Raw genomic sequence first — 12,789 nt, forward strand, 5'->3', positions numbered from 1 at the left:
TGATCATGTTGCCCTTCAATTCGGCATCCATTTATCCACCATTGGACCCAACGATGTCAATAGGCTTTAGTAGGTATAACTAAGTGTAGGACTTCAGTCTTTCATACTCTCCAGTCTTCTTATACAGGGATGTTACGTTTTCCTTGGACAACAATTTTGTCTCCAGAAAAAAAAATGTATTCCCCATCACCACCTAGCACTTTAATTGCTACTGGGACTACTTTGTGGAATGTGACAGTATCATGTATTAATTATTCTACTGAATGATGCCAGTGGCATCAATAGTACTGGGTGACAACTCCCTCCACCCTCTGTTTCAGGATGTCTGTTGATGTTCTTGAGATATTGTCATTTAAGAGTTGCTGGTAGTTGCCCAGGGTGGTGTAAGATTCATTGGCATTGTGTGAAACTAGAGTGCAGGCCAGAAATATAAGCATCCCTAACATGCAGTTACACATTGTCTGAAGGATAGAGTGGGGTACCACACCTCTGCCTCTCCTAGATATAATTATGCATATGCAAAAACCCATTGAGAAAGGTTGTTAGCCTTATCAAAAACACATGAGGACAAACTTCCAAACTTGACTCTGCATTCAGTCCAGGAGAAATCCAGTGACATAGGGGACATCTCAGCAAGTTTGCAAATCTTACTGAAACTCATTCGGATGCCATCAAAATCCTTTACATTTTTGACTGAAATCTCCCCCTTCCCCAATTTGCTTCAATTGCTCTAAAAAGAAATTCCAAAGGACATGGGTTGACATTAAAATTTGCATATTCTAATTTATATGTATATAGTGTAATGTAAATAGAAGCAAAATCCTTTTCACCATAGTGGAAAAGATCAAGGCAAGGTGACCTGTATGCTTCCTTAGTTGGCTGTTCTGATACTAATTGTTGGTGGGCAGCTTCAAGGCTCCTGAACTAACTTCTGATGGTTCTTAATCTTTAAATTGGACTTGGACCAAACAGCCCTGCAAATAAATAGAGCACTTGCCCATTGCTAACATAGGGAAGAATATAACATTGCACTACATTTATCATTCCACCCGGGCAAGCTTGCAAGTTCGAATTATCAATCTTCTCCCACTATTCTGGGAGTTCTCCTGACCCCCCCCCCCAAGACAATTTTGAGTGGCACATGGGGAGATGAGAGGGAGGAAAGTGGAAGTCCTTGCACAGGCCATCCACTGATGGGACTCATTAGCGGAATCCTGAGCTTCTTATTTTTTAAAAATCAAAATTCACCACACCAAATTACGCCTGCAGCAACAGTTTGTACAGTAGTGCACCACATTGTGACTTTTTCTGCCTTGCAGTCTCTGGAACCCAACTGGCAACTAATGCCTGCCTCTCTAACAAAGGAAATCAGCTTCATGTGAGAGCTAACCTAATAAGATTTAACAGGGCATTCTCGTCAGATTTAAGAGGTCTATAAAGGAAAAGCAATGAATCAAATTACCATTTTAAAAGAGTAATTTCTTCACTCACAACTGGTTAAAGCTATGAGCCTAAGCAAACTTACCTAGGTGAATGTTCCACTCAAATCCATGGAACTCACTTCATAAAAGGGCAAGGCAAGCATTAAGGACAGAGATGATGATGTTGATGATGATGAAGAGGAGGAGGAAGAGGAGGAGGAAGAGGAGGAGGAGTTTGGACTTGATATCCCACCTTTCACTCCCCTTAAGGAATCTCAAAGCAGCTAACAATCTCCTTTCCCTTCCTCCCCAACAAACACTGTGTGAGGTGAGTGAGGCTGAGAGACTTCAGAAAAGTGTGACTAGCCCAAGGTCACCCAGCTGCAACTGGAGGAACGGGGAAGCGAACCCGGTTCACCAGATTACGAGTCCACCGCTATTAACCAGTACACCACACTGGTTCCCATTGGCCAGTATTTTAACCTCAAAGGCAAGGAGGGTTGGGTGCCTCAGGACCAGGGGACAAATGCAACCCTCAAGGGAGCCTATCTGATTCCAGCTAGGCAGGAGTTCCACAGAATCGGGTCCAAAATACCGAATGCACAGCTCCTGGTGGATATGAGCCATGAATCTGAGCTATGAGGGAAGGCTAACTGCGACTCCTTCAAAGACCTCATTGATGGGGAGAGGCAATTGAGGAATCAGGCAGTTGTTAAGGACCATGCAAATTCATACAAGAACTTTGAACTATCACCCTTCCATACCTCCAGTTTACCTACTGCATACTTCATAAGGTGTGTGTGGCCAATGAAAATTTGGGAGTTATCTCAAGCTCTACAGCAATCCTGTACAGAACTACTAATTTTCTTTGGGATGTATGTAAGCAGTCATCGGTATACTTCCTCTGGCCCAGGTCCAAGTCACTTGGCAGTGAGGTTAACTAAAACTTGAAGAAAACAACAGCACCCACAGTCACTTAAGGAGTCCAATTAACAACTGGAGATATCACCAAGCAGGAGAAACATGCAGGGGTAGATTTGCCTTTAAATTTCAGTGGTGCCATGTGCAAGGCCAAAATTTGGTGCCCACCACACCTCTCACCTTCCGTTCCGCTCAATTCATTACGTCAAAGTTGCAGTGCCCTGGGGTGCCCCCTAGCCTTGGCACCCAGTATGGTGGAGCCAGTCGCACAGCCCTAAATCCGCCTCTGACACATGCCAGAAGAAGCTACAGGACAATGTTCCCCCAGCTATGCCATCTCTAGTTATGTTTCCTTCTACAGCACAAAGTAAGCAAATGTGGGGAGAAGGAGAGGGAGACCAGTAGCCTGTCTTAAAGAAGTTAGAAGCATGGCAGTGTGGAGAGGAAGGAGTAGAAAAGAGACTACTAACACAGGGTGGATGATGCTAAATAGTTCTAGTCAAAGTGGTGCAGCGGTGAGGGTACAGTGAGCCAACATGGTGCCACCTAGATGCTACTGGACTACAACTCCCATCAGCCCCAGCCAGCAAGGCCAATGGAGTGATGGGAGTTGTAGTAAAACATCATCTGGAGGACACCTGGATTAGAGTGCTGGACTCAAACTGGGGAAATGCTAGTTCAAATCCCCACCCAGACCTGAAGCTCGCTGGGTGGTTGGGAAGAATGAACCTTTCAATTTTGGTTTCTCTATTTCTCATTTTGCCAGCTAAAAAAAATAATTCTCCATATTTCCACATCCATTTGATAACTTTCTTTTTTTAAACGCCCTTGTGAAAATTCACCAGCATTTTAGTGTGAACATCTAATATGCAAATTCACATGCAATTTTGCCCAATAGGCACATTTTGGAAAGCAATTTCCCCTAAAAGAATGCAACTGTGAATGCTATTTTCACTTATATATGCATTTTTATCGACACTTTGCACCAATAGTTGCATATATATATTTTTACGCTACTTGACTGGAGAACTGCCTTGCAAAATGTGAACAAGTGCAATTTTTGCAGGATGGCTGTGTTTTGGTTCTCATATTGTTTTTGGAAATGTGAATTTGGTGGGTTCACCTTCAAAGCGCAAACTGAACCAAATTTCTCCTCCAGTCTTAACTCAACAACATTGGGTTAGCCATTCTGAGGGTTGCCATATTCCGAAGAGGACACAATTGCCGATTTCTACTTTTAACTATTGATTGCTATGACGATTCTACCCATGAAAAAGAGGATGTGTCCTGGAAAAAGAGGACAAATGGCAACCCTACGAAGGCTGTTGCAGCTATGAAACGGGGAGGGGTGCTGAGCTCTGGGGAGAAAATGTGGGCTGCAATAAATAAACGAGTAACCTAAAGATCCTAATTTTAGTAGGAGAAAATGGAAGAAAAACAGCTAGAAGACAAAGGCAGTATTACAGACAACCTTCCCCTCCCCATAAAAGAATAACAAAAACTTGTCTCCTACCTTGTAAGCTCTCTGTTGGACTAATTTCATTCACATTAATATATATATATACTGAAACATAACATTATTTTTTTTTAAAAAAAGACTGACTTACAGAAGACTGAACTCTAGTCCTCTACTTCAAGCTCTGACCTGAAGATGCTGGCTTGATTATGTCCAAGGCACAATAACTGGAAATTGTTTTTAAAATAGTTTTGAACACACATTCCCCTTAAAAAACACAACAACAATTGTGCACATACACAGTCTCTCTCTCTCTTACTCTAATGCTTACAGAGAGAGATCCACAATGCAGCTTCCAAAAACTTGGCAACCTGTAAAAGTGCCCAGTCGAAAATTACTAACAGCTGGAGATGACAGTTGTTTTAACAGCTGAGCTGACAGGATTAATTTAAATGCACTGAAATCAAAAGTAGATAACACCTGTTTAGTCTTCCAGGGCCATTCGGCAAGGTAGGCCAAAGGGGGGGTGGGGAGAGAGAGAGTAACGAAGCCAGAATATTGTGCAATTGTGTGCATTTTCGAAGGACAGAGGGACTTCAGAAAAGAATGTCATAGTTTCCTGAAGAGGAAAAGGTCCAGGGAGGGGGGACGATGCAGAATCAGAGAGCCACCTTCTTCCATCGACTTTGAACATCTGGTTCCCATTCTGCTCCTCCCCTTTCCACCCCCCCTCCACCTTGTCCAAGGTCTTTGACCCAAACCCAAGAAATGGCTGGAGATCAATGAATTTCAAAGCCACGCTTTCTCACTCTCGCATTGCAGCAATCCTCCTGGGTTAATTAATGTATTCTCTTTGAGCTTTTCTGTGCTCATGCCCTCCTCTGTTCCAGGCTTGCTGACTTCATTCACCATCCCCCCCCACACACACACTCCGGAACCAAAAGAAACCAAAATAATAAGAGACCCAGTCTTCAGTTTCTATAAAAAAAACCAAAACGATAAGTGCCGTGCATTGTTTTTACACTATAATAAAAATGATCCCATCATGATTTAAAATATAAGGCTCTCTTTCAGGAGAGATTTCTGTTGTTGATGATGTTGAATTGATCTTAACTCCTTTGTTAAAATATCTTGATGTATCTTTTTAGGAACAGGAGATGGGGTATACATTTTAGTAGTAATAATAATAAATAGCAACAACAACAACCTATGATCTGCAGCTGGGTAGTAGGAACTAATATAATATATTACTTTTCCATCAGTTAATAAGGGAAGTCAAATTTTATTGAGTTAATTCTATTCCAGATAACTGTGCAAGTAATCTCCTGCACCAGAAGCACTATTTCAAACTCAGGGGAAGAGGAGACATCTTGGGAATATTCACGGCCAGAAAAAAAAAAAATCATTCAATACATTTCAGCCTTTTGTTTTAATATATCTGGAGGGGAAGGGCATGTAAAACTACTAAACCACAAAATCTAGACAACAAGCCACTTGTGACTCACGGAATTTGAATGGGCTTCCTTGGTTAGAATTTTGTTTATCCTTCAATACAATGGATCAATTTAGGTGGACTTTAGTTAAATATCTTCTTGGGTAGGTGTAGCAAATGGGGTGCCCCCCCCCCAAAAATGAGGGACTACATGTCTCATCTTTGCTGAACACTGGCGAGGCCATCACAGTGTGATAGGAGTTTTGAGTCTATTATTATCATCAAATGAGTAAGTCATTTTACCCATGGAAGTGACTCAAAGCAACTTACCGGGGGAGGGGGGGAGGGACGACAAATCAATTACCATGAACACAATCAATAAAAACTTTAAAAACACAAACAATCACATCTGTACAAATAGAAGACAGATCTTGCAGATCATACACCACAAGAGGCCACAAATGCTTAAAAAACCCTTCCAATTAAGCATCAAAATTGCAGGTAAAAAGCTAAGATTTTGCCTGGCACCTAAAATGAGATAACGGTGCTAGGCGGGCCTTCCTGGGGAGAGCATGTCACAAGTGGGGAGCCACCACTAAAAAGGCCCATTTTCATGTTTCCATTCTTTGGACCTCCTTTGTAGGGGGATCGTGGAGAAGGGCCTCAGATTATGATCACAGAGTCTGGATTGGTTCACGTGTGGAGAGGCGATCCTTGAGGTATTGCCGTATAATATACCACACTGGCTACTCATGTTCTTGGTGAACAGGAAGCGGACATAGCAGATCACACTATGTATCCATCTACCCTACCACTGTCCAATCTGACTGGCAGCTACCAGCCTCCCCTTGCTATAAATGCTTTACCATTAAGCTACATTCCCTCCCCTAATTTTCCTATTCCATAAACGAAAATAAGCATTAGCACAGCAGCAGCAGCAGCAGCAACAACAACAACAATGTGACCAAGCTCATTCAAGCTGTATGAACAATACTGACTATTCAACAAAATGGAGGGTTTTAATCTTCTTAATGCCTTTTTCCTATTGGGGGCAGAAAAACAACAATAAGGTAGCATTTGGAATAGGCATCGCTGGCGGATTTAAGCAGTGAGAGGGCAGGAGGGGAGAGGCTGGAAAACTGAACTGTTTGGGTCAAGCCCTGACATCTGGCACATCTACTTTGGAGATCAGAGGTCAAAGGCCAATGCAGGTCACTTCAAGCAAAGCATAAGGTGAGTAACTCACCCCATATGACCAATAAACGCAGCAGCGTGTACTGCCGTGGCTGAAACAGCATCCTGTCCCGTTTCTGGAGCATCGTTATGCTGAATCAGCCATTAGTCCAGCCTTCCTCAACTGGTGTCCTCCAGATGTTGTTGGAATCCCATCGGTCCCAGCCAGCATGGCCAATGGTCAGGGATGGTGGAGATGTAGTCCAATGATGCCTGGAGGGAACTAGGTTAGGGAAGGCTGCATCACCTCATCTATAAAGATCCTTCAAGAAGAGATGATGCAGTTGAAGAGGAAGAGGAAGAGCAGCAGGAGGAGTTTGGATTTGATATTCCATTTTATCACTACCCGAAGGAGTCTCAAAGCGGCTAACAATCTCCTTTCCCTTCCTCCCCCACAACAAACACTTTGTGAGGTGAGTGAGGCTGAGAGACTTCAGAGAAGTGGTCACCCAGCAGCTGCATGTGGAGGAGCGGGGAAGTGAACCCGGTTCACCAGATTACGAGTCCACCGCTCTTAACCACTACACCATGGCATATGGATGGATGGATCTTGGACTTATTCTTCAACTCTGAGGACTGGCCATTGCTCTGGCATTGGAGCAGTGCAGGCATTGTACCTGTTGACATGAGCAATGGAACATAAGAGATGTATGCTTTAGCAGTATTTATTGGGGGGTCACTGTTGGGCAAGAAATCCTGAGTGGGATCCCTTCCCTTGCTTCCACCGCCCATTTGCTTACCCTCTCCCTGTGGGTTTAAGTGCAATGCAATGTTGGCAAGTGAAAGCAAAGGCCAGTAAAGGTTGCTGTTTCTTCTCCTTATTTTTGGCACCACTCATGGACTTGGAGAGGGCAAGTGAACAGGCAAAGAACGAAGCCTGGAGGTCAGCTGCTGGTGTGGGGGGGGGGCTTGGCAGATGCCCAGGGATGTCAACCCTGATAAAAGCTTTCCAGGATTCATTTTGGTGGAGTGGTTAGAGTGCTGGACTAGGATGCAGGAGACCTGAATTCAAATCCTCACTCACTTGATGTCCTTGTACTGCTCACTGTCTCTCAGTCTCAGGCCCCATCAGAACTAAGAATGATCACGCCAATGTTTAGGTATGTGGAGGGGTACCTAAACTGAGATACAACTGGAAGAGGGATATCTGTGCGCACTGCCTTGAGCTCCTTGGAGGAAAAGTGGGATGCAAATATAATAGGAAACAAGTAAGAGGCCAAAGGTCTCACTCATGGCAGCTCTGAGAAGTTGCTGTGTCCGAGATCCATGTGCTCCCAATTTCACACATAATGTGACTTGTGGATGTCTCTAGTGAGTGAATAATGTGGCTGAGATCAGCATATAAGTGGGACAGCAATCACTGCAAAGGTTTTAGAAATCCAGGCAAGGTTGCACCACAATGTGGGCTGTGGTAGTCCCTCTAATATTTTCAAACTGGAGCTCTGGTGCCTGTCAGTTTGCATCAGAACTTAGAATGATCCCATAAACATTTATGTTTTTTGGGAGGGGTACCTAGGCATGAACAGCTCTGAGATTTCTGAAGAACAAACAGTCTGTAAGTACAGTACAATTCAGCAATACATTTTAAAAGGCGGGCTTCTGCAACATTCAGTCATCTGGTGAATCCCCAGACTCACCTACCAATGCTGTCTCTGCTACATCACAACAATGACTAAACCTTGAAACCACTGGAAAAAAATAAAAATAAAAATACTGAATCAAATTCTGCTGTCATTGACTTTGGTGATAGCTTGTTGATTGTGTCAGACACACTGCATTCTGATTTTTCCATATAATTTGCAGGGCAGAAGAAGGCAACCAGAAAGAATCTGATCCAGTTTTCAACAGCAACTTAATCGCACCTGAAATGGGATTAATTTCTGAGTTCAAATGATAAAGCTTCTTCTAGCAACCATAGTCCATATTTTCTCTCTCTCTCAACATCCCTGTAAGGCATGAACAGATGGAAGCTGTACGCTACAAGAAGAAGAAAAAATCCCCTATACTGCACAAAAGGTGACTTGGTATTTGCACACAGAGAAAACGACAGGGCTCAGAATTTGCTTAACCAAGGCCAAATGTACCGTTGATTTCCGTGGGTTAATTAAGCATACTATACTTATACTTCTCTATACTTCTATAGAGAAATCATGAATGGCCATAGCTCAAAGATGGAGCACTTGTTTTGAATGAAGGTGTCTGGTTAATCCCTGACATCTCCAAGTAGGACTGGGAATATTCATAGAGTCAACTAGGGTCAACTAGTCCAACCCTGGCAATGCAGGAATATATTTGTTGTGTATTGATTCAAGGGTTCTCATATCTGTATTACTTTTGTCTGTATTCACATTAGGGGAAAGTAACTGCCTTCCTGTTCCAGAAGGAACAGCTACTATTGGTTCATTCAAGTTGCTGCATTTGGATCCTCAGTCGTATTGGTTCCCACCAAAAGGCAGCTTTGTGATTGTTTGAGATTGTTCCCTCCAAAATGTATCCTTTCTAGCCAGTCTTCTGTTCCTATAAATGTAGCTTCCCTCTCCTCAGCTCCCCAGTCTTGTTTGCCTGAATAAAGAGTGTTACATGAAGAAGCTGTCTCCTGTCTGCTATGTCAGAGAGCTGAAATCACTTGCTGAATCACTATCCCCACGCCACAACAATATTCCTTGTCTGAAAACCAGGAGAGTCACTGTCAGTCAGCATAGCCAAACTAAACTAGCGAAACCGATGGTCTGCACTCAGTATATGGCGGCTTTTTAGGTTCATATGTACTTCACTTTGGCTGGATTGTGTCCTATGGCTACAGCATTGTGTTGTTGTTGTTGTTCAGTCGTTCAGTCGTGTCCGACTCTTCGTGACCCCATGGACCAGAGCACGCCAGGCACGCCTATCCTTCACTGCCTCTCGCAGTTTGGCCAAACTCATGTTAGTAGCTTCAAGAACACTGTCCAACCATCTCATCCTCTGTCGTCCCCTTCTCCTTGTGCCCTCCATCTTTCCCAACATCAGGGTCTTTTCTAGGGATTCTTCTCTTCTCATGAGGTGGCCAAAGTACTGGAGCCTCAACTTCAGGATCTGTCCTTCTAGTGAGCACTCAGGGCTGATTTCTTTGAGAATGGATAGGTTTGATCTTCTCAAGAGTCTCCTCCAGCACCATAATTCAAAAGCATCAGCATTGTGTAGTCTGTTTAAAATCCCATTTATTTCAGATTTACGGTAAGTAGCCTAACTATCTGTAGGACTACAGGATCGTATTTTAAGCCCAAGCTGCCTAGCTCACTTTATTGGCTGTTATGTGCTTGTTTTAAGATGCCACACAAGAGAGGTGAAGATTATTGGCTGTTGGAGAGGTGCTTTCCTTTTTCCTGCTTTTTATTTTACTGCGGGGATAGTATTATTTACCGTGATTTTATGTCACTGTCAGTACCTGGCTACTAAAAACAAACATGTAGCAGGATCAATGCCTTGCCACGCGTCTCTCCTGACAAATGTTTTAGATCTTTTACAGATATTAAACATTTCAGGCAGGCCCAAGCGACTCAAGTAGCAATCTGAAACCCTCTGAAAGCAGCTTCTAGTTCCAATTTCTATATGTAATAGTTGGTATCCAATGGGCTTTATTTGCACATCCGCACTGCTGTTGGTCAGATAATCCAGAGCTGAACAAATCCTTATACTAAATATGTGCATTTTTCTCCTCTTCGTATAGTACAGTTTGAGGCGCACTCAAAAGTTAGACCAGGGGTCAGCACACTTTTTCATCAGGTCCACTGTCCCTCAGACCTTGTGGGGGGCCGGACTATAATTTGAAAATAAAAATAAAAATGAATGAATTCCTATGCCCCACAAATAACCCAGAGGTGCATTTTAAATAAAAGGACACATTCTACTCATGTAAAAACATGCTGATTCCTGGACCATGTGCGGGCCAGATTTAGAAGGCGATTGGGCCGGATCCAGCCCCCGGGCCTTAGTTTGCCTACCCATGAGTTAGACCCATTGATCTGCTCATCACATGTAGCAGAATGAGGTGGTAGATAATCGAGGTAACAGAGAGACCTTTACTGCTTTGGACTGTAAGTGAGGATGCTGTTTTTAAATGAAACCCTCTGCAGGGGGGGGGGACCCAGACTAATACATCATTGCATGCAAAAAACTAGCACATCAAGGATAATAAATGTTCTAACCCAGCCTACACCCTTCCTTTCTTGCTTTTTTATTTGCTATGTCAATAGCCTCCAATAATGATGGATATCATTCATTAAACCGCTACAGACATGCGCTTACAGATGTTTGAGTTGGGAGTGGCCAGCGAGGATGAGACCAAAGGACAACTGACAATCATGAGTGTGGGGTGGTGAATCAACATTTCTTTTGTTTTGACATGCTGAACCCAGTGTTGTGAACACTCCAACACATGATCTGATTATGACTCACCCAGCTCCTGACATGCTTTCCAAAATTAGGTTGAACCATGCACAACACAATCAGCTCCGTATGTTGGAGAAGGCCACAAGGAGGACTTGACACAGAGGAAGTCATTTTGCTCTTGTAAGGAAACGCTGTGTGGGTCAGATGGAAGCTACACTTCAACTCACACCGCCAAGAAGCATTAATCTGTGGGGGAGGGGGGCACACAGCCATGCAAACCACGTTGCTATCAGCACACCCAAACTCTCTTAACTGTATCCCACCCATTTTCTCAACGTAAGTTCTAAAAGGCTGCAATGCCATCTGAAGCTGACTACACACCATATATTTAAAGCACATTCAAAGCATGCACACACATACTCTGTGAAATGCAGTTTAGCCCCCGCAGAGCTACAATTCCCAGAACCCTTAAGAAACTACAGTTTCCAGGATTCTTGGGGTGGGGGTTGGGGTTGCACTGAATGCATGATGTGCGCACACAGCCTAAGCGCCTTTTTAGAAGACCTCTCCCTTTGAAAAGTTACTTTTTCTTTATTTAACCCCTTTTAAAATAAGAAAGGGAGCTGCTTTTTCAGCGTTCTTGATCAATCAAGTCCACGACAGTGGCGGCGGTGCTGTTTTCCCTAACGATAAGATTCATTTCCTTGGATAAAATAAGAGGCAGTTTGTCCCCCTTTTTAAAAAAAGAATCTTTACACAACTCACAGGCTCAAAGAAGATAATTACAAACAATGCCTGGAGAATGGATCAGTTAATGTTAATTTATACAACAAACTAATTACTACCAAATGGTATAAAAAAAAATCACATGTGGAAGTTACTCTCTCCCACGCACACATCTAAACTTGCAGCCATCTGTCTCGGCTTCGAATCTCGCAGTGACAACGAAGGGTAGAATTGGATGCCGGAGCCTTCTCCCTTCCGACATAAATTCTTATGTACTTAAAAACCCGTTTCCGTACAGCCAGTGTGGGCACTAGAGGAAGATTTTGTATGTGTGTTTAAAGCTGCTAACACCTGGTAATGTCTAAATCTCTCTCGTTCTTAAGAGAGTTGCAAGCATCTCTTTGCCATCAATTTTAATTCTTCCCTCCGGCCATTTCGAGACAATGCTCCTTTCTCTTGTCTTTTCTTGATACAGTGAAAAAATGCCTTTCATCGGATCGCTCTCTCCATTTCTGAAATACAGTACTATCTATCTGTAAGGGGTTACACACACACACACACACACACACACACACACTCCAGTAGTATAACCCTATTAAATGCTGAGTGGAGATCGTGGGGTTAAGATCTTAGCCACGTCTCTCACCAAGGTGAAGACCCACATAGAACTCAAGCAAAAGTTTCCTGCCTCCCAAAGATACCTCATCCTGTGAAGGATTCTGCATACCTTTTTATTTAAAGAAAGATGCAAAACTGAAATGCACAAACTGATGGATGTCCCTTGACTGAAAGAATGCATTAGTTTTTGCAAAATACATTAAGCAGAGATGAGGACCCTGTTGCCTTGCAGTCGTAGTTGGCAACAACTCCCATCATCCTTGACCTTTGACTGTACTGATGGGAGTTGTAGTCCAGCAAAATCTGAAACAGGGCTGTGCCCAATCTGCCTTCCAGTTTCTTTAAAGTTGTCTTCCCCCGTAAAAAAACAAAGACTTCCTCCTCCCCCTCCCCGACTTATTCTGGGGACACATGAGGATTTATTTTGTGTTTTGGTGAGCACAGAGCTTTGAGTTCAGCTTGTTGTTGCAAGGTGTCTGAGGCTGAAGAAGAAGAAGAGGAAGAAGAGTTTGGATTTGATATCCCGCTTTTCACTACCCGAAGGAGTCTCAAAGCGGCTAACATTCTCCTTTCCCTTCCTCCCCCACAACAAACACTCTGTGAGGTGAGTGGGG

The 12,789-nt window shown here is 43.3% G+C and overlaps 1 protein-coding gene across 8 annotated transcripts in view; it reads right to left on the bottom strand.

Annotated features, from left to right (window-relative positions):
• SOX5 (SRY-box transcription factor 5) overlaps window positions 1–12,789 on the bottom strand; it is a 580,304-nt gene that overhangs the window by 232,181 nt on the left and 335,334 nt on the right. The window contains exon 1 of one of the 8 annotated variants that reach the window (XM_033161793.1): window positions 3,950–4,085. The exons of the other annotated variants lie outside the window; for them this stretch is intronic. The gene's annotated coding sequence lies outside the window, so the exon portion shown is untranslated. Of the gene's footprint in view, window positions 1–3,949; window positions 4,086–12,789 lie in introns of those variants that run through there. 8 annotated transcript variants of the gene reach the window in all.

The sequence above is a fragment of the Lacerta agilis genome, chromosome 10 (assembly GCF_009819535.1).
Source record: "Lacerta agilis isolate rLacAgi1 chromosome 10, rLacAgi1.pri, whole genome shotgun sequence".
Lineage (NCBI taxonomy): Eukaryota > Metazoa > Chordata > Lepidosauria > Squamata > Lacertidae > Lacerta > Lacerta agilis.